Here is a 23,000-nt window from a genome sequence, read left to right as displayed (position 1 = left end):
ACTCTCCACGTTTGAGTACGACATAATATATAGGCCGGGGGCCCTCAACGAATTCCCCCGACGCCCTATCACGAGGGATGTGTGTCAGCATCCAGGGGGACAGGCTACAGGGCCTCCACAATGGCCTCTGCCACCCGGGGGTCACCCGGCTATTCCACTTTATAAAATCCCGTAACCTGCCCTAGTCCATCGAGGAGGTCCGGTCTATGACCAGGGACTGCCGCACTTGTGCGGAATGCAAGCCCCGTTTTTTCAGGCCCGGCCGAGCCCACCTGATCAAAGCTACACGCCATTCGAGCGCCTGAGCTTGGATTTCAAGGGACCACTCCCCTCCACCGACCGCAATGTGTACTTTCTCAACATTGTGGACGAGTACTCCCATTTCCCATTCGCCTACCCCTGCCCAGATATGACCAGTGCCACGGTCATCAAGTGCCTCGGCAACCTGTTTTGCACGTTCGGCATGCCTAACTACATCCACACTGACAGGGGGGCGTCAATCATGAGTGATGAACTGCGCCAATACCTGCTGTCAAAGGGGATAGCCACGAGTCGGACCACTAGTTATAACCCCCGGGGTAATGGGCAAGTGGAGAGGGAGAACGCGACAGTGTGGAAGGCGGTCACCTTAGCACTAAGGTCTAAAGGCCTCCCCACCTCCCGCTGGCAGGAGGTCCTCCCAGGTGTACTCCACTCGATAAGGTCGCTACTGTGTACTGCTACTAACGCCACTCCCCACGAGAAGATGTTTGTTTTTCCCCGCAAATCAACCTCAGGAGTATCCCTACCCTCGTGGCTCTCCACCCCAGGGACAGTCCTGTTACGGAAGCATGTGAGGGGCCACAAAACGGATCCCCTCGTGGAGGCAGTACACCTACTCCACGCAAACCCACAGTACGCGTACGTCAAGCACGCCGACGGGCGTGAAGACACCGTGTCCATAAAGGACCTCGCCTCGGCAGGAAGCGACGACGACGATCCATCACCACCACCCCCAGAAGAACCTCCACCATCCCCAGAGGTATCCTCACCGCCCCCAGAAGTACCTGCAACACCCCCAGCACATGGGTATGCCCAGGAGGGCACCACGGACTCCCGGTCGGAACCCGAGGTACTGTTGCGACGTTCAGGAAGGACTATCACACCCCCGGACAGACTAAATCTGTAGAAGGGGTGAATGTGATGAAATATATGCCTTCATCAGCCCCTGTGTTTTACCTGCTTGTATTGTGTGAACCGCCCCCTTTTGTTCCTATTGTGTGTATTGGCTACGCCCCTGTCTTTTGCCATATAAAGGTCTCAAAAGCTGTATGAGTCATTCCTACCAGACGAACCCGATGTGGGAAGACCTGTAATGCTGCAATGTTCTTAGTGATTAAAAGCCTTCAGTTGAATCCTTGTCTTTGAGTCATTGATGGCATATCAGTGCCCTTCTGTACATGCCAGCCAGGGTCTCCAGAACTGTCATCGTCTGCTGCGTGCTGCACAACATAGCACAGCAACGAGGATTAGAGCTGCATAAGGTGCAAGGCGCAGAGCATACAGCCTCTTCAGAGGAGGAGCATCAGCTGGAAGACAAGAAGGAGGAGCTGGAGGAACCTGAGGTGGAGATGGCACCAGCACCGGAGCACATTGCAGCCCGGAAGGCCAGGGATGGCCTCATCATGGGCAGATTTACTTGACTTCCTGTATTACAACCATATGGCTGCCACATGCTGTGCCAAGTTTCCCCCCCCCGCCCTCCAACAACACCATAAAGCATCCCTACAATGACCAAGCCATTCCTTTCACACTGACCCCCATTGCTGGAGGTTACGTTATGTCTCACCATTCACTCTAACTCACAAAGCCACTTCCAAAGTAGCAGACAAAAATGGGCATGTGATGAAAATAAATAGATTTATAAGTTTGATAACAGTAACAGAACCTTAACAGTAACACTTCTTTATACACCCATGCGCTTCCCCTTGTGCATCTACTTCTGTGTCATTTTTCTTTTACGCGTGCTTCTACGAGGTGCACCCCCTGTGACTTCAGCAGAGGTAGAGGCAGGCTGCTCACTTCCCTGCTGCGATTGCGTAGGCACTTTTGGCGGATGTCCTCTGGGTTTTGGAGCAACTGAGGCACCCGCCAAAGTCTGCTCCTCCTGCGAATATACAGGGGCAGACTTAGCCATCGCTATCCGAAGAAGCATCTGGGGCTCTGATTGAGGGGGAGGCAACGGGGGAGAAGTGGGAGCACTTTGAGAGGAGACCCCAGTTCCATGACCCTCATGGGCCACCCGCACTTCCCTGCTAGCAAGGAGCTGGATAGTACCTTGCTGTACAGCAGTGGGGCCATAAAGACCCAACTCTACGTTTAGATTCCTCCGAGAGAGGAGGTCTATGAGCCTCTGCCATCTGTTCTCCATAGCTAGTATATGCTCATCATGTGAGTGGCGCATTAGCTGCTCCATGCAAGTGGCCATCCTTTCCATGGAAGAGCATATCGTCACCATCGCCTGTGACATAGTGGTGCTCATGTTGAAGATGGACTCCTCCATTCTCTGCACATTTGCACACATTGTGGCTGCAAAACCTTCCAGAGCCTCCTGCATTTCTTGCTGCCCCTCCAGGATCACCCTCTTTCTTGATGGCCCTGAGGCTCAGCGTCTGCATGCAGCTGAGCAGAGCTTGGAATGTCCTACGCCCTCTGGTGAGGAGCCTCCACTGCTATTCCTGTAAACACCATCTGCTCTTGCTCACTTGTGAATTGTGAGACACCAGGTGACAACACCACTCTATGTCGCACAGGACCCACCGAGGTGTGCGTATTTGTGCTGGTGCTGGGTGTGCTTTGGTTTGCTGACAGTGCTCCCTCAGAGGCTCCTCTGATAAGTTGTCTTCCTCCTTGGCTGGACAGTGGTGGGGGGTTCTCTTGATGGACCTGTGGGAGAGTAAAGAGATGATTTAGAAATGTTATATTAGGAATGGTTAACGATAACACTATTCACATGATGAACACTCACTGGCTGCTGACATCAGTCACCATATGGGTGACTGCCATGTGGCTGTATGAGAAGTTTGAGTGAGAGTGATGGCATGAGTGTAAGGATTGTGTGGGTCACATCTGTAGTGGGTGACAATGAGGGAGTGTGGTGGCAATGCCAAATGGCGGCCTCCTGTGGTGTTAGTTAGTATGATTGCATTAGGATGAGGGTGAGGGATGTGAGTATGTGCATAGAGAGGGATGGGTGGATGTGCAAGGTATGTTGGTGTGAGTAATGATGTGCAGGAGTAGGGTTGGGAAGGCAGAGTGATGGGGATGTGGTGACAGGCACAGCAGGATGAAGGTGTGTATGGCTTTGCACTCATCTTTCCTGATCTAATGAGATAATTGAAGCGCTTCCGGCACTGCACCCAGGTCCGCCTCACGACATCCCTGCTGTTCACCTCCTCAGCTATTTGGAGCCTGGCTCTTTTTGTCTCTTGGGGAGGTCTCTTCCACCCATCAGCAGGGAAGAGGACCTCCCTGCGTGCTCTAACTCCCTCCACAACAATATGCAGGGAGTCATCGGCAAACGGGTGCAGCCCTCTGTCTTTGGGAACTCATGTTTAGAAATTTCAGCAACAAAATCCTCCAATATATTCCTTCTACATTCCTACATGAACCTTCAAATGCGATGTGGCCAAGGCTGCTTTAAATATCGCCGCGAGAAATGAGTCCTTGATGACGTCATCGGACCCGCACCATTTAATAGGGCCGGGAAACACACAGACCTGCCTTAGTAGGGGCCATTACGCTAAAGTTGCGCTGAGGATTGGGCTGATCAATACATCGCGGTAGCGACCCACCACGCAGCCCGCACACACCTGTCCCGACTCGGTAAGGAAAATTTTGGCCTCCCTCTTTGACCAAGCATTTGGCCATCTGTCTTAATGTCTTTTTCTTTGGCTTGCTGCCAATCTTTGTTTATTAAGCCTCCTGTGAAGTGCCTTGGGATGTTTTACAATGTGAAAAGCATTATGTAAATGCAAGTTGTTGTTGTAGCAGCAAACCATCCTCTTTATGTTATTATTACTAGGTATGGTTTTATACATATAATTTGAGTATATTAATGAAATTAAAAATAGAGGAGGGGAGAAATTTCTTCAGCAGAAGTTGCAATGACCAGGGGCATGAGAGGAAGTACTCCCAGCAGGAGTCTTACTGTTGTGAAATGCAGCTGTTTGAAAAAGTGAGGAGTCTTTGGTGAAAGCTGTTTCTTTTCCCCTTTAATTTATTTAAAGGTTAGCTTATTTAAGTACTTTAATGAGTTCATTGTGTTGCTATTTTATTTTCAAAGGCAACAGCAGGCACCTACCAGGCGGGACATGATCTGCCCTGGAGGGAAAGTTAGCGCTGGACATGCAGATGATGTTTTATTACAACAGCTACTTGGGCAATTAGAGAGGCTCACCCAATGTATTTTTAATCTCCTTATGATATCAAAATATGTTAAAAAAATACATTATGAATTATTTCTCAAAAACCTTTAAATCTCTGAATTCCCAATCCTGTTTCTTTCTCTCTTAGAAAATTAAATAGAATTAACAGCATAGAAACAGTCCATTCGACCCAACTTCTTTATTCCAATGTTTAGAGGACTTGTAAAAATCAACATTTCATTGTGTAGTACACACGTCTGCTGCATATATGACAAATAAAAATTGAGTTGAATTGAATTGAATTGAACTGCTGGTGTTTATGCTCCACATGAGCTTCCTCCCACCCTACCTCTTCTAACCCTGTCAGCAGAACCTTCCATTCCTTTCTCCCTCAGGTACTCACCCAGCTACTCCTTAAATGCTCTTCTATGAAAGAAAAAAGAAAGACTTGCATTTCTTCAGCACCTTTCATGACCTCAGGATGTCCTAAAGCACTTTACAGCCAATGAAGTTCTTTTGAAATGTAGGCACTGTTGTAATGTAGAAAATCTTATGGTGATATGAAACTTTATTTAACCTTTTCCAACCCCTGCTGGTCTTCCCCCTACCCATGGCATGCAGTTCCTGTATCTCAGAGAGCAGGTTGAAAAGCAGATGTATCAGAGGATGTCGTGCCATTTGGTTTTAACTCATCTTACAGGTAGACGTCATATCGCTGATTTTCTGTGTCCTTATGCCACTTTGCAGTCTCATCACATGACAGCAGAAACACTGCAAGGACAAGAAGGAAAAAGTGTTGCCAAAAATGATGGTGAGTTGAATGCATTAGATCCCAAAGCGAGTCTGCCAACAACATAATATTATCTGCAAAAAGGAGTTCAATTCAGAAATGCTCAGAGCTCATACTCTGGGGCTATCCTTTAGAATGCCATTGACTAAAGCATCAAATATGATGAGTGACAGTGAACAACCTTGCCTCATCCTTTTTTGAGAGAGATAGGTTCAGTGAGTCCATCTACCCTTATATGAATCTTGGAGCTGGAATATTTGTCCCAGATATGGCCATGTATTCTCATAGCTTCCAGTTTCTTCAAGAAGGGTGCCTGAGGCCTTATGAAAATCAGTGAAAGCATTGCGAGCAGAATTTCCTTGAGCCTTACATATTTCTTGTATAAAGCCAAAACTTGCCATACATGCCTGTTGCATTTGAAAGTGTCCAAAGCAACAAGCAATAACAACCCAAAGAGCTACCTTAAGAGCCTCTAATATCAGCAAAACTCAATGCACACACCAAGCAACTTTTTGGGGGCATTCTGGGGCAAGTCGTAGCTGTACGTGCTGGAGTCAGTAACAATACAGATGCATGGACAATACTGCAGAAACACTGACAGCTGCCATATATGATAGTGTTATCACCTGTATCAGTTCCAAATACTGTGCTATAGATAAGGTCCACTTTATTTGCCATAATGTAGTCACAGTTCTGCAAATATCTACATTGCATTTTATGATCACTATTACATTATCTGAAGATCCAAGATAAGCTTGAACTAAAGTTGAATTACAAAGATATCTTTTCCAAGCAATAAAACAATGTCGGCGAAGTGGGATTACATTTTACAACTCTTGGATCTGAGTAAACTGAATAATAGAGTAGAATGAATATTGCGCTGCTATTTCTTTATAAAACTACTGCTAAATAGGAAATAGGAATTGTGATTAGTTTTCTATTTGACAAGAAAAACAGAGACAAACTAAGGAGCCTTACAGAAATAAACATATCCAACTCCCATGTTAAAAACATAAGAAATAGGAGCAGGAGTAGGCCAATCGGCCCCTCGAGCCTACTCCACCATTCAATAAGATCATGGCTGATCTGATTCTAACCTCAAATCTACTATCGCTCTACATCCCACCCAAACCCATGTGATCGCCTGGGAGAGGCGAAAAACCAGATAAAAAACCCAATGGCCAATTTGGGAGAAAAAATCTGGGAAATTCCTCTCCGACCCATCTAGGCAATCGAAACTCGTCCAGGAGATCACTCTGTCCCTATATTTTCTACAGTACTTACCTTCTGTAAAAGGTGATCTCCACCCCAGCCAAGAACAGGAATAGAACCATCTCCTGAAATCTAACACATAATTAGAACACAAGAAGTAGGAGCAAAACCAGGTTACACGGCCCCTGGGCCTGCTCTGCTACCCACAGGGCCATGACCGTTCCGAACCTAGACTCATGTCCAATTTCCTGCCCGCTCCCCGTAACCCCTAATTCCCTTTACTTCTAAGAAACTGTCTATTTCTGTTTTAAATTTATTTAATGATGTAGCTTTCACAGCTTTCTGGGGCAGCAAATTCCACAGACCTACTACCCCCTGAGTGAAGAAGTTTCTCTTCATCTCAGAATAAGGGGCTGCTCTTTCAAAACTGAGATTATGCCCCCTAGTTCTAGTTTCACCCATCATTGGGAACATCCTCACCGCATCCACCCGATCAAGCCCCTTCACAATCTTATAGGTTTCAATAAGATCGCCTCTCATTCTTCTGAACTCCAATGAGTAGAGTCCCAGTCGACTCAACCTCTCCTCATATGTCCACCCCCTCATCCCCGGGATTAACCGAGTGAACCTTCTTTGTACTGACTCGAGAGCAAGTATGTCTTTTCTTAAGTATGGACACCAAAACTGTATGCAGTATTCCAGGTGCGGTCTCACCAATACCTTGTACAACTGCAACAATACCTCCCTGTTTTTATATTCTATCCCCCTAGCAATAAAAGCCAACATTCCATTGGCCTTCTTGATCACTTGCTGCACCTGCGTAATAACTTTGAGTTTCGTGCACCAGGACCCCCAGATCCCTTTGTACTACAGTACTTTCCAGTTTCTTGCCATTAAGATAATAACTTGCTCTATGATTTTTCCTGCCAAAGTGCATAACCTCACACTTTCCAGTATTGTATTCCATCTGCCAAATCTCTGCCCACTTACTTAGCCTGTCTATGTCCCTTTGCAGGTTTTTTATGTCTTCCTCACTCACTGCTTTCCTTCCCATCTTTGTATCATCTGCAAACTTTGATATGTTACACTCGGTCCCCTCCTCCAAATCGTTAATATAGATTGTAAAGAGTTGGGGACCCAGCACTGACCCCTGCGGAACACCACTAGTTACTGATTGCCAGTCTGAGAACGAACCATTTATCCCAACTCTCTGCTTTCTGTTAGATAGCCAATCCTCCACCCATGCCAGAATATTACCCCCAATCCCGTGATTTTTTTATCTTGAGCAATAATCTTTTGTGTGGCACCTTGTCAAATGCCTTTTGGAAGTCTAAATACACTATGTCCACTGGTTCCCCTTTATCCACCCTGTATGTTACTTCCTCAAAGAACTCAAGCAAATTTGTCAAACAGGACTTCCCCTTCATAAAACCATGCTGACTTTGTCCTATTAAATTATGTTTATCCAAATGTCCCGTTACTATCTCCTTAATAATGGACTCTAAAATTTTACCAACCACAGATGTTAGGCTAACAGGTCGATAGTTTCCAGCCTTCTGCCTACTACCCTTTTTAAATAAGGGTGTTACATTAGCAGTTTTCCAATCTGCCGGGACCTTTGCTGAGTCCAGGGAGTTTTGGAAAATTATTACCAATGCATCCACAATCCCTACCGCCACTTCCCTCAAGACCCTAGGATGTAAGCCATCAGGCCCAGGGGATTTATCCGCCTTGAGTCCCATTATTTTACCAAGTACCACTTCCTTAGTGATTTTGATCGTGTTTAGCTCCTCCCCCCCTATAGCCCCCTGTTTGTCCAGTGTTGGGATATTCTTAGTGTCCTCTACTGTAAAGACTGATACAAAATATTCATTCAGTGTTTTTGCCATCTCCATGTTTCCCACCATTAATTTCCTGGTCTCATCCTCTAAGGGACCAACATTTACTTTAGCCACCCTTTTTCTTTTTATATAACTATAGAAACTTTAGCGATCTGTTTTTATATTTTTTGCTAATTTACTTTCATAATCTATCTTCCCTTTCTTAATCAATCTTTTAGTTATTTTTTGCTGTCTTTTAAAGACTTCCCAATCTTCTATCCTCCCACTAGATTTGGCTACCTTATATGCCCTTGTTCTTAGTCGGATACTATCCTTAATTACTTTACTTAGCCACGGATGGCTATCTTTTCTTTTACACCCTTTTTTCCTCAGTGGAATATATATTTTTTGGAAGTTGTAAAATAACTCCTTAAATGTACACCACTGATCATGTACCGTCTTACCCTTTAATCTATTTTCCCAGTCCACTCTAATCAATTCCGCTCTCATACCTTCATAGTCTCCTTTATTCAAGCTGAGCACGCTTGTTTGAGATCCAACCTTCTCACCCTCTAATTGAATATGGAATTCAACCATGTTATGGTCACTCATTCCAAGTGGATCCTTTACTAGGACATTTTTAATTAATGCTGTCTCATTACACATGACCAAATCTAAGGTTGCTTGCCCCCGGTCGGTTCAGTTACATACTGCTCAAGAAACCCATCCCTAATACACTCAATGAACTCATCCTCAAGACTGCCCTGCCCAATTTGATTTGTCCAGTTAATATGGTAGTTAAAATCCCCCATAATTATACCTGTTCCCTTATTACAAGCCTCAACTATTTCCTGATTAATACTCCGTCCAACAGAGTTGCAACTGTTCGGAGGCCTATAGACTACGCCCACTAGTGTTTTTTTCCCCTTATTATTCCTTACCTCCACCCAAACTGTTTCACTATCCTGATCCTTTAACCCAATATCATTTATCTGTATTACAGTGATTCCTTCCTTTATTAACATAGCCACCCCACCTCCCCTTCCTTCCCGCCTGTCCTTCCTGATTGTTAAATAACCTGGTATATTTAATTCCCAGTCATGGTCACCCTGCAGCCATGTTTTGGCCACAAGATCATACCCATATGTAGTTATTTGTGCCGTTAACTCATCCATTTTGTTACGAATGCTACGTGCATTCAGATAAAGAACTTTCAAATATGTTTTGTGACACTTAGTTCCAGCTTTTTCACCTTTTACTACTTTACCTTTTATTCCATACCTTCTGTCCTTTCCTGACATGCTCTGTTTTTTAATTCCCCCACTGCTACCTAAGTCTATGACCTTCTCCATAGTCATTTTTATTATTTGCTCTCTAGAAACCTCCCCTCCACTAATTAGTTTAAAGCCCTCTCTACAGCCCTAGTTATATGATTCACCAGGATTCTAGTCCCAGCACTGGCCAAGTGAAGTCCGTCCCAACGGAACAGCTCCCTCTTGTCCCAGTACTGGTGCCAGTGTCCCAAGAAGCAAAACCCATTTTTCCCACACCAGTCTTGGAGCCACGCATTTAACACTCTAATTTTATTTATCCTAGCCAAATTCGCTCGTGGTTCAGGTAATAATCCAGAGATTATTACCCTTGAGGTTCTGTTTTTTAATTTGACCCCTAGCTGTTCATACTCCTTTAACAGAACCTTCTTCCTTGTCCTATCTACATCATTTGTACCAACATGGACCACGACAACTGGATCTTCCCCCTCCCACTCCAGTTTCTTTCCAGCCCAGAAGAGATGTCCTTAACCCTGGCACCGGGCAGACAACACAGCCTTCGGGACTCCCGCTCTCGACTGCAGAGAACCCTATCTATCCCCCTAATGATACTATCCCCTACCATTACATTTCTTTTTACTCCCCCCACTTGAATGGCCCCCTGTTCCACGGTGCTGTGGCCAGGTTGCTCATCCTCCCCGCAGTCCCCGCTCCCGCCCTCACAGGGAGAAAGAATCTCGAAACTGTTTGACAAAAGCAAGGGCTGCGGCTCCTTCAACACTACCTCCTGGATCCCTGTACCTGCCTCACTCATAGTCACACCGTCCTGTCCCTGACCACGGACTACATCTGAATTAATTAATTTCATAGGTGTGACTACCTCCTGAAACATAGAGTCCAGGAACTTCTCCCCCTCCTTGATGTGTCGCAGTGTCTGAAGCTCGGTCTCAAGCACCTCAATACGGAGCCGGAGTTCCCCTAGCAGCAAACGCTTGTTGCAGATGTATTCACCGTGAGCCTCAATGGGGTCCACCGGCTCCCACATCTTGCAACAGTAACGCATCACCTGCTCCATTCTATATAATTAATTAAATTTCTTAATATTAGTTATGAAGACCCTGCCCGGATATAGATGATAATATCACACCACTATTCAATAGGACTTACCAACTTAAAGGTATAAAAGAGAAGGAAGAGAACCTACCAACCAGCTGATCACCAACCTCCTCTTTGAATGCTGTCTGTGGGGCCTGTTTGGTTGATTCATCTCGCTGCTCCGCTTCCGCAGTGCTGTCTAAGCCTGGGAGTAGGGAACAAAACAGAGCAAAAACACCCCCTCACCTCCCACTTGCCTGAACTCTCCCACTTACAAACTCTCGCTCCACTCAATGCACCGCACTCTGTGCAGCCACACCAGTCCCGCCCCTTTTATACCCGGATTCTACTTCCGGTTTCAGCTCCCCAGCAGCTTAATTTACACTAAAAAATTAAACTCACTTCAAATAATTAACTTTTTAGCACACTTTGTTTAGATACTACTCTAAAAGTCAAGTGTACCTAGAATAAGCAGACGTTAAAATGAAGTGCTACCAGGGTGATCATAGAGCAACTCAAAAAAAAAAAAAAATACCTCTGGGTGGGGGCGCGGTGCGGGGGCAGTTGGGGAAGGAATGTTTTCAGATGACAAAAGCTAGCCTGAATAATACAACTGAGGTCAACATGCTGGCCACTTAGAACTCACTCAGAAAGCTTCCGATAGCGCAAGGAACATCAGAAGGGGAAATTCAGGGAGCCAGCTGTTCAGCCACACTTCATAAGATAGGCTGCAGAACTCTAGAGTGAATACCTCTTGTGCTGCAAAGGAAGTTAGCAGATCTCTTTGACTATGTCAGATAGTGTCATCGCCAGTCAAGCTCATTATATGTGAACTAGTAGCAATGCTAGATCTATTTAGCATCTGTGTTGTTAGGTAACTTCAAGATCTTACAAAATAGCCTGCCATCAGAGTAGGCGCTATTTACATCTGCCTGACTTTTCAATCAAACCAATGCTGAATCTGTTATTGGGAAGGTTTCTTACCTCCTTTAAGGCAACAAACAGTAGCTCTATTAGTTTTAGAATGATTGAATCATTTGCCAGTGAAAATCTTGTGAAGCAAAGAAAAAACATGTACAAAAACACTAACGAACTGTTTGCACTCTGTTTATTACCATCTCTGCCTACGTTAGTATAAAAGTTTTAAAATAAACTTACAATGCTAATTATCGTGAGTTTTGTGCACAGGCTTCACTGTTTGAAAAGTAGAGATTTTCCAGTTGCTGACAGCAGCCATGGAGTGATGTGAAGTGGTTGTTACAGACAGATGTTTGTCTCCAGACTGTGATGTGATACTGTTTGTGCTGGCTAGAATCACACTGAAGTCTAAGGCTTCTGTGTGTTTTACATTTATCTTTTTTCTTTCAGCAAAGTACAGACTGTGAATTAATAAACACGGAAACAATCCTTTTCTGTAGTAACCTGTAAATCCCTGGTACGTAAAATTTCCAACAAACCCTCTTTTATCCTGTTATTTGAACCTTCCATGTTATGTTTTTTGCTGGCAGGATCAGGAACAGGTTACCAACTTCCTCTTTCACCCTCTTGGCTGCAGACCGTACACGGCCCAGGGAGACCTTGGGGGCTGTGGCATATCAAAAACAAGCGGCTCGGGTTTCATTCTAGTTACGGCAATATTGGAGCAGTTTTCTTTTTGCAGCTTGCTTAAAAATATATGCAGAATGAGCAGTTTACTACAGCCCAATTCAGTTGGACATCTGTGTTGAGATGTTGAATTTGCATAAAATATCACAAAAGCAATCACTATGGCAATTACTGGGCTTATGGCTGCAGCAACAACACTTTGGAAGGGACAACAATCAGAAGTAGCCCTAAAGAATTTTCATGAGCCCTTCTCCCAATACTGATAATGACTTTAAAAGCCAAAGAATACAAGGCTCTTCCAATTACACTTCTTCTTATCGTGTCCACGGACAGTCTATACATAGCCCAGCCAGAACTGGACACATTTTTGCGCCTTGTTGTTGAATTCGGCAAGATCTGCAACAGTGCAGGGTTCCTCTAACGATGGGCATTGCAGGAGATGTTGCATAGTCTGTGCCTCAGTTCCACATTCACAAGTTGTCGGGCTGGTTGAATATCCCCATTTGCTTTATCCCCAATTACACTGACACCTTGCAAGATCAAACTGTTAGAAAGACAGTGGTCATTGAAAGTGATACCTAGGGTGGATTTTAACCCTACCCGTGTAGCAGAAATCAGGCAGGTGGGAGTTAAAACCAAAGGGGTTACTTACCCGCTTAGAAGTCGCCCAGTTCCTGTTGCCTGCGATCCTAACCAGCAGGGTTCTGCAGGTGGCTAAAGCAGGTGGGGGCCACGCAATCTATGAAAATCGTGGTCCTTTTACGTCAGTAGGACCTCGATTGCATTTTAGAGCGGGGAGGCCACTGAAACCAGGTAGGAACATGTCCTTCAGAAGAGGCCCAAAGGGAAGTGAAAAACTTTCCTTTTGTGGGGCCAGGAGGAGCAGGAATTATTCTTCGAGCCCCACAAGGGACGTTGCTTGTTCCACTGCCTGGACTCCCCCACATCCCTCCATGCCACTAACCTGGAATCTGGCGGGTGATCAAGAGCCACTTGATCTTTGACAGCCGGTAGCCGGTCTGTGCCCTCTTCCCATTCTGGGCAGGCAGCATTTAAATGAGCCGACCATTAAAATCATGCTGCGGCTGGTGGGTGGTAAATAAACTTGTTTGAGTGGTTTCCTGCTGGAAACCCACTCCGAGGTAAAATCCACCCCTTGATCTTATTACATAGGATTACATAGGATATACGGCCCAACCAGTCCATGCTGGCATTTATGCTCCACACGAGCCTCCTCCCGTCTTTCCTCATCTAAATCTATCAGCATAACCCTCTATTCCCTTTTCCCTCATATGCTTGTCTAGCCTCCCTTTAAAATACATCTATACTATTTGCTTCAACCACTCCCTGTGGTAGCGAGTTCCACATTCTCACCATTCTTTGGGTAAAGAAGTTTCTTCTGAATTCCCTATTGGATTTCTTGGTGACTATCTTATATTGATAGTTATGCTCTTCCCCACAGGTGGAAACATTCTCTCTGTATCCACTCTATCAAAAAATTTTCATAATTTTAAAGACCTCTATTAGGCCACCCCTCAGGCTTTTTTCAAGAGAAAAGAGACCCAGCCTGTTCATCCTTTCCTGATATGTAAACCCTTGCATTTCTGGTATCACCCTTGTAAATCTTCTCTGCACCCTCTCCAGTGCCTCTATATCCTTTCTATAATATGGCGACCAGAACTGTACGCAGTACTCTAAGTGTGGTCTAACCAAGGTTCGGTACAGGTTTAGCATAACTTCCCTACTTTTCAATTCTATACCTCTAGAAATAAACCCTAGTGCTTGGTTTGCTTTTTTATATAGCATTGCTAACCTGTGTCGCAACTTTTAGTGATTTGCGTATTTGCACTTCAAGATCCCTTTGTTCCTCTACCCCACCTAGATTCGCGCCCTCCAAGTGATAAGATACCTCCCTATTCTTCCTACCAAAATGTAATACCTCACATTTATCTGTGTTGAACTTCATTTGCCAATTATATGCCCATTCTGCAAGTTTATTAATATCTTCCTGTAATTTGTTGCAGTCCTCCTTGGTATTAACCAATTTGGTGTCATCTGCAAATTTAGAAATTGTGTTTTTGATTCCAAAGTCTAAATCGTTAATGTAAATTCTGAACAGTAGTGGTCCCAGCACTGATCCTTGTGGAAAACCACTACCCACCTTCTGCCACTCTGAATAGCTACCCTTTACTCCTACTCTCTGCTTTCTGTCCTGAAGCCAGCTAGCAAACCACTCTGCATTCTCTGACCTTGTTCATCAGTCTATTATGAGGTACCTTATCGAAGGCCTTTTGAAAATCCAGATAAATTACATCTACTGCATTACCATTGTCTACTCTTTTTGCTCCTTATCGATTTTGTTGCACTATTGCACAAAATGACACATTAGTGTTTGGTTATAAAGTGGCCATCAACATAATAATAAGTGTGATTAATAGGTTTTGGGCTATTTGGTCAGTAAAGGGGACAATTGCTTTTTGATTATTCTGCATCTGAGTTTCTTTAATAGTGCATTTAAGATGTCCAAGAAGGAGCAGTGGATCAAGTGCCTGTATAATGTTCTCAGTCCAGACTTTACCTCACAACCAGAGCTTTCCTCTTTATCAAGTGGCTGGCATGTTGAAAATACTACAACCATTATTTGTAAAATTAGCTGATTTTGGCCCAGCTGGAGTTTCCCCCATAATACATTACTGGTCACCTTCTGTGCATCCACCATGTCCCAATGCATGCATAGGAGAGGTGACCAGTGTATAATTGGATAATATTTGACCTGGCCAAAATCAGCTGCTTTCTACAAGCCCAAGTGAACAGTGTGAATGGGGACCAAAAGCGGATGAATGATAACTATGTGCATTGTTATGAAGTGGAGGAAGGCAGAGCTCCAAATATAGCACTAAAATAAATGTAGGAAGCTCACCATCCTCCTGCCACCTGTGACCTTTTATTGATCAAAAATAGCTGAGATGACCAGATCTTCTCGAATGTTGGCTACAAAAGTGTTTGCACTTTAAAGCTGACCTTTGTGGCAGGCATTGCACCCACTGCTTTTATACTACAGGCATGGTGCGAGCTTACCAATTCTAGATGATTTCTTCGTGATGGAAGCATCTTGCCACTTTTAATCATCCTTATGGAGCAAAGCGACTCTTTTTGTGTATGTGGCTGACTCGCAGCAGAAAATCTCAAATTCAGGATTTTCTCAGTGTTGGCAGCTCTGATGTGCCATCTTTTGGAAGAGATGTTAAAAGATCTCATGGCACTGTTCGAAGAAGAGCAGAGGAGTTCTCCCGATGTCCTGACCAACATTTATCCCTCAACCAACACCTAAAACAGATTATCTAGCCATTAATTTCATTGCTGTTTGTGGGGCCTTGGTGTATGAAAATTGGCTGCTATATTTCCTACATTGCAACAGTGACTACACTTCAAAAGTACTTAATTGTCTCTATCGCACTTTGGGATGTTCTGAAATTATGATAGTGTGGCAAAGCCACTAAGAGACTCTCACAGTGATTTGTATAATTGCCTTTAATCATGATTATTACCTTTCAGTGTTAGCTCTGGTTAAACAGAACTAGATCGACAAAATCGCGATCTGACGCGATGACGTCATCACGTGGGTCATGTGACGTCCCCAATGGCAGGGAACGTGATGACTTCATGACGTCAGAGGTAGAGGGTGTGGCCAGCCAGTCCTCGTGTGGAGATATAGAGTAAAGACCTGTTTAGAGCTTCTCCTGCATTTTCTTGTTTTGTAAAGTTTTAATACATTAAACTCAGTTTGTTAACTTCCAGTGAGTTTACAGATTCTTTGCTAGGAGTGCAGAGACTCCTACATTGGCGACCCCGAACCCTCGCGATCGTTTTTCGCGGTGAACGCAGAGAACGGGCCAGTAATGGAGGCCAATGCAATGGCCTTAAAGCTCCCCCAATTCTGGGAACAACAGGCGGCCTCTTGATTTGTGCAAGCCGAGGCACAATTTGAGCTCCGCAACATCGTACAGGACCAGACCAGATATCTCCACGTGGTCTCCGCCCTCGAGAGCTCGACAGCGTCGAGAATCATCAGCCTTCTGGAGAGTCCCCCGAATGCTGACAAGTATGTCGCCATCAAGACACGATTGCTGCAGGTATTTGGTCTTACCAAAGCGGAGCGGGCTCGCCGGTTACTGACGCTACCAGGGTTAGGTGACTCCAAACCCTCGGAGCTTATGAGCCACATGCTGACTCTCCTGGGGTCCGAGCCCCAGTGCTTTCTGTTTCGCGAGCTGTTCCTTACTCAACTCCCCGAGCAAGTCCAGGCGGCCCTCGCCTGAGCAGAAACCGCAGACTGCGTCGCGCTTGCCAAAGAGGCGGATAAGATTTATGCGGTCCGGCAACAGTACTGCACAACGCCCCACCATGAGGAGTCCGACCCCGGCTCCGACCAAGGCGCCTCCGATGACCGGTTATTGTTACTACCACGCTCGTTTCGGACCGAAGGCCCGCTGCTGCCGCCCACCGTGCAGTTTCGTTACCAGACCGTCGAATAGACCGCCACGAGTCAAGCACGCCGGTCCCAGTACTTCCCCCGCGGCCACGATGGCAATCGCGCTTCCGGGAATCTCACCTACTTAACCGACTCCATCTCGGGCCGTCGTTTTCTATGCGACACGGGGGCACAATGCAGCATTCTTCCCGCCTTGGTCATCGACCTTCGCTCCGGCGGACGGGGTCCCCCCATGCAAGCGGCCAACGGGGGTTCGCTCCGCACTTGCGGAACGCGGCTCGTCCAAGTATGTTTCGGTGGACAGTTTTTCACCTGGAATTTCGTCACCGCTCAAATCTCGCAGGCCCTGTTGGGTGCTGACTTTTTGGGCGCCAACGGCCTGTTGGTGGACGTCAACAATCGACGCCTCATTCGCGCCGCCACACTTGACGATATTTCAGGGGCGTGCAGCACGTCTGCGTCACACACGATTTCATGTGCACAGCCACAGCCCGACGATTTCGCCCGTCTCCTCAGGGAGTTCCCTGAGCTGACGAAGCCCACCTTTTTGGCTCCGACCGTCAAGCATAGGGTGGAGCATCTCATTTCGACTACCGGCTCTCCCGTTTACGCCAGGGCGCGACGTTTAGAGCCCAGCAAGCTAGCGGCAGCGAAGGCGGAGTTCGCCGTGATGGAGCAAATGGGGATCATCCGTTGATCCAGTAGCCCCTGGTCCTCCCCGCTCCACATCGTCCCCAAGCCCGGTGGGGGATGTCGGCCCTGTGGTGATTATCGCCGCCTCAATGAGATAACGACGCCCGACCGCTACCCCATTCCCCAAATACAGGACTTCTCAGCCCATTTGGCGGGGACGTCAATCTTCTCGAAAATTGACCTCGTCCGTGGTTACCACCAGGTGCCAGTGCACCCTCAAGATGTCGAAAAGACAGTGGTAATTACCCCCTTTGGACTTTTTGAATTCCTGCGAATGCCCTTTGGGCTTAAGAACGCGGCACAGGCATTTCAGCGCCTCATGGATTCAGTCCTGCGGGACCGTGACTTTTTATTTGTTTATTTGGATGATATTCTGGTTGCCAGCACCTCCAAGGAGGAACACCTCGAGCACCTTCGGGTCCTTTTCCGACGACTGCAGCAGCACGGCCTCATCGTTAACCCGGAAAAATGCCGTTTCGGCCTAGCGCAACTTGATTTCCTGGGCCACCGCATAACCCCCACTGGGGCTATGCCTCTTCGAGTCAAGGTGGAGGCAATCGCGGCGTCCCCGAAACCGAAATCCGTGTAAGCCTTACAGGAGATCCTGGGGACAGTGAACTTCTATCATCGTTTCATCCCCAGGGCAGCTCAGCTCATGCGCCCGCTCTACGAGGCCCTCGGAGGCATGACGGGAAAGGAGCCAGTGGTATGGTCGCAAGACATGGATCGCGCCTTCGAGGAGACGAAAGCTGCGCTCGCCAATGCGACCATGTTAGCACACCCCCTGCCGGGAGCCACCATCGGCCTCATGACGGACGTGTCAGACTATGCGGTGGGGGCCGTCCAGGAGCAGTGGGTCGACGGCGCATGGCAACCTCTGGCCTTTTTTAGCCGCCAGCTACAATGGCACGAGCGCTGGTACAGTTCTTTCGATCGAGAGCTGTTGGCTTTGTTTTTGGCCATCCGCCATTTTCGTTTCCTCCTCGAAGGACGACGTTTCATCGCGTTCGTGGACCACAAGCCATTGATGTTCGCAATGGCCAAGTCTGCGGAACCATGGTCGGTTCGGCAGCAACGGCAGCTGACGTACATATCGGAGTTCACCACCGACATCCGGCATGTGGCCGGTAAGGACAACATAGTTGCCGACTGCCTCTCCCGTGCCGCCGTCCAGGCCGTCCAATTGGGCATTGACTACACACAGATGGCGGTTGACCAAGTGGCCGACCCGGAGACCCAGGGTTTTCGTTCGGGTCCAACCAGCCTCCAGTCGAGGGATGTGCCGTTCCATTCCGCAGGTACTACTCTGCTCTGCGATGTTTCGCTGGGTGCACCCCGTCCGATTGTTCCGTCTAAATGGCGCCGAGCGGTTTTCGACGCCATACACGGCCTATCACATCCTGGAGTGCGGGCATCGCAAAAGCTGCTGGTCTCCAAATTCGTATGGAGGGGAATACGCAAAGACATCAGAGACTGGGCGAACACTTGCGTTGTTTGCCAACGGGCCAAGGTGCAGCGGCATGTCAGGGCCCTGCTCGCCACTTTCGAGGTTCCGGAGCGGCGATTTGATCATATTCACATCGACTTAGTGGGCCCGCTTCCACCTTTCCGGGGCTTTACGTACCTTTTGACGATGGTGGCTCGCACCACGAGGTGGCCGGAGGCAGTGCCCATGACGTCCACCACCACTGCGGATGTTGCTCGAGCTTTCGTTTCATCATGGGTGGCCCGTTTTGGTGTCCCTGCGGATATTTCATCGGATCGGGGGCCGCAATTTTCGTCCGAACTGTGGAATGAAGTGATTTCCGTGTTGGGCGTTAAACTTCACCGCACTACGGCCTATCACCCGCAAGCGAACGGCTTGTGTGAGAGGTTCCACCGTTCCTTGAAGGCGTCGCTCGGGGCCAGCCTGCTGGATGCATCCTGGGTCGACAAACTGCCGTGGGTGATGTTAGGATGCCGCACGGCACCGAAGGAAGATCTCCAGTCGTCGGCGGCGGAGATGGTTTATGGGCAACCGCTTCGAGTCCCAGGTGAATTCCTGCCATCCCCTACGCGTCCATGGTCCGCGGCCAGGCAACGAGAGACCCACCGGGATGCGGCCCGCTGTTTCCGCCCAGTTCCAACCTCACAGCATGGTTTGCCTTCGTCCAACGTCCCGGGGAAGTTGTCGAAAGCCAAGTTCGTGTTTGTGCGCCAAGACGGCCATCATACCCCGCTCGCACCTCCTTATGCCGGGCCTTTCAAGGTTTTGCAGGCAGGGGACAAGAGTTTCGTGATTGACGTCGGGGGCAAGCCGGATTACATCTCTGTCGATTGCCTCAAGCCTGCGCACCTGGACCTCGAACGACTGATTGAGCTGGTGCAGCCTCCGCGCCGCGGCCGGCCGCCGGCCGCCCCCACACCTGACAGCACCGTGTTACCTACCAGCTTGCCGCCCGCTCAGCGTTTTCCCCTCCAGGAATTTAGGAGTCGGTCCAACAGGCTTGTCCGACCTCCTCAGTGATTGACTCTTTCCGCTAAAGAAAATTCTGGGGGGGCGTATGTGGCAAAGCCACTAAGAGACTCTCAGTGATTTGTATAATTGCCTTTAATCATGATTATTACCTTTCAGTGTTAGCTCTGGTTAAACAGAGCTAGATCGAAAAAATCGCGATCTGACGCGATGACGTCATCACATGGGTCATGTGACGTCCCCAACGGCGGGAAACGTGATGATGTCATGACGTCAGAGGTAGAGGGTGTGGCCAGCCAGTCCTCGTGTGGAGATATAGAGTAAAGACCTGTTTAGAGATTCTCCTGCATTTTCTTGTTTTGTAAAGTTTTAATACATTGGCCCAGTAATTCGGGTCCCAACGTGTGAGTACGGACGGGGTACTCACGCGTGGGCCCGATGGAAGTGCCGGTTTTCAGGATGCACAGCGCATGCGCTGAAAACCGGCATTTCCTGTCCTCTGAAGCAAGGGGTTAAGAGGTGTATCGCGTGCGACGTTTCAGGCAGCGCGTGCGCATTAAACTTCGGCATTTTCATGAATGATTTGAGTGAGGGTAAGTCCCCACAATTTACACATTAAAAAAAGGATGAGTAAAGCCCCCAAGAAGCTCCGGAGGAAGAATTCTTTCAGCAGTGGAGCTTCTGAACGGCACATTTTTGGTTGGGAAAGGGAGAAAAGTTATTTTAATAAAGTCTGAGGTAAGTTTGCAACTTCAATTTTTTTTTTTAACGGGTTTTGAGTAATGTAGGTATAAGGAGCAATTGTGGCTGTGTGCAAGGCCTAATTGAATTTGATGTGCTTATTAAGTGTGAAAATGACTGTTTTAAAATGAATAATGTAACATTTCCAACATTTTTAAGAAAGAAACTTTTCATCAGTAATATATTTTAAGTAATTATGTATGTCTGTATATATTCCTTTACGTATATGTATGTATATATTCCTTTACTTATGTGTATGAATGTATGCATTTAATTATGACTTTCAGAGAAAATAACTTATTGGAAAATCATCTCGGGCTGTGAAATTGATCAGGCGGGTATGACGTATTACCAAGCCGATAACATGTTTCTCCTGCCATAGGCCGGGGTGATTTTCTAGCCAGTCACTTCATTAAAATTACTTTAACAACTCTTTCCATTTCTTCCTTGCAAGGACGTCTGTGTAAGGAGGAGGCCTGTGAGCGAGAAAAATGCCCTCTAGAAATGCTGCCCTGATGCTGTGTGTGATTTTGCTTCAAAGAATTCGAAACAGCAGGGAACAACATAGAAGACTGAGGAACCATAACCGTCTCCTGATCAGAAGGAACTACTACCCACCCCAGAGACTGTACAGGGAGAGGCGATCATTTCAGATGCTGTCGCAGGATTTGTGTGTGAGGAGGCTGCGCTTCAGTAAAGAGGCAATCGGCCAACTATGTGACATGATGAAGGAGGACCTTCAACCACACTGGAACACCCGCACTGCCTTGTCAGTGAGGCTCAGGAGAGATACAACCAGACACACGTGTCCACACGTCAAGTGGTGGAGAGGACAATCGGAGTTCTGAAATCACGCTTCCGGTGCCTGGATAGGTCAGGGGGGACCTTGCAGTATTCTCACCAGAAAGTGACAAGGATTGTGATGGACTGTTGTGCTTTGCATAACTTTTCCCCGCAGGAAGGACTGACCCTTAACACTGCAGAAGAGCTCCCTGCTGAAATGGAGGACATAAGCGATGCCAATGTGCCTGTGGCCAGGCCTCGTGGGGAGGAGCCAAATGCTGCTGAAAGTAAGGCTGCTCGGGAACTGCTAGTAGCCAACACCTTCACGAGCTAGTGGCGCTTTGTACCTACCCCTCCCCCCGCAAGGCAAAGAAAGGAGCAGACACAATTTAAAGTGAAGCAGTGAAATTTAATTGTATCATAAAACAGTTTTCAGGGTCAGTTTTGATGTAGATAGTTTATAACTTTTAAATGTTAACAGCTATTTCCTACTTTTCAAACATTTGTAAACATGAATAGTTCAGAAAAAAATGTGTTAACAGTTTAAAGTGACTTTTTCTGCTTTCTTACTGCAATAAAGACATTCAAGGTGGAAAATAGCTATGTTCTAATTTTCAAACAGTTGTTGTAAAAATACTTTGGCTCCAATAAAAGTTGCAAATTTTTTTCAAAGTGACTATAGGCTGCACTATTTAAAGGAAAAGGTTACATATCCTCTCAGTCACAAATAAACATTTCAATGAAAACAGCAAACACAACATTTTACATGTCAATAATATGAAAAATTTAACAATTGAACGGTTTGCCCCCTCGCATCTGCGACTGAGGGTCCAAGGAGGTGCATTGCGCAAGAGGTCGTCGTCGTCCCTTTGGGGAACTGTATGAAGTGGTGGAAGGATTTCTGGCCATGTTAACGCTCCTTCTGTGACCGTAACCATCTTCATGCCAGCCATTAGGGTGGTTAGTCCTATGGCGGGAGGGTTTTACGGGCTCCCACACCCATACGAGGGGGGGGGGCCACCCACACCCACGGACGCAAGTATCCCGCTGGATGTCCACCCAGAATTTATAGTCGGAGCTCCCACTCCACTTGCCGGGACTGTCTGGAGCGGGGTTCGAAACCCTACTCCTTCTGGCCCAGTGGCGGGGATGCTTACTGCTACGCCAAAGGCCCACTCCGCGCAAAATGTGACACCCATATGTTTCCTGCGCCTTTTCCCTCCCCGTGACTGGAGCCCTATGCTGCCACTTGAAAGACCAAGCTATCCTCTGTCCTTTTCGCGCCGCCTTGGAGTTCTCATTCCCAATGATGCGCAGGCGCTGCGCCTCCACCTCGTTGAGGAGATTGCTGAGGTCATTGTCAGTTAAATTGTGAGTTCTTTTAATGACGTGAATTGTGCTCATTCCAGCCATTTCACGTTGCTAATTAAATAAATTGAATGAAAAAAATGCTTTCAGGGCTTTTAAAACTCTTTAAATTGCTTTAATTCTGTTTTACATTATTTTGAAGAATCTGAAGTAGTTTTAAAGTATTTAAAAGTTTATAAAAGTTACCAAAAGATTCATAAAAATACAAAGAACCTATTTAAAATGCTGCTCTGCATGTAAAATGCTTTGCAGCTTGTGAGAAAGATTGG

At 46.8% G+C, this 23,000-nt stretch overlaps 1 long non-coding RNA gene across 2 annotated transcripts; it reads left to right on the top strand.

The window, feature by feature from the left end:
• Positions 1–3,731: 3,731 nt before the first annotated feature.
• Positions 3,732–22,051, top strand: LOC147117680 (uncharacterized). Of its 2 annotated transcripts, none has more exons than XR_015078301.1 (4): positions 3,732–3,864; positions 5,107–5,217; positions 11,963–12,029; positions 21,035–22,051. It is a non-coding gene; the product is annotated as an uncharacterized LOC147117680 (long non-coding RNA). The 2 variants fall into 2 exon arrangements; XR_015078302.1 differs by having other exon boundaries at positions 3,733–3,864; positions 5,154–5,217.
• The last annotated feature ends 949 nt before the right edge of the window (positions 22,052–23,000 follow it).

This window comes from Somniosus microcephalus, chromosome 5 (assembly GCF_052327205.1).
Source record: "Somniosus microcephalus isolate GS21.2 chromosome 5, FLI_Smic_1.0, whole genome shotgun sequence".
In the NCBI taxonomy this organism is placed as follows: Eukaryota; Metazoa; Chordata; class Chondrichthyes; order Squaliformes; family Somniosidae; genus Somniosus; species Somniosus microcephalus.
Note: the sequence above shows the minus strand (reverse complement) of the source record. Positions and strands in the feature narration are given on the sequence as shown.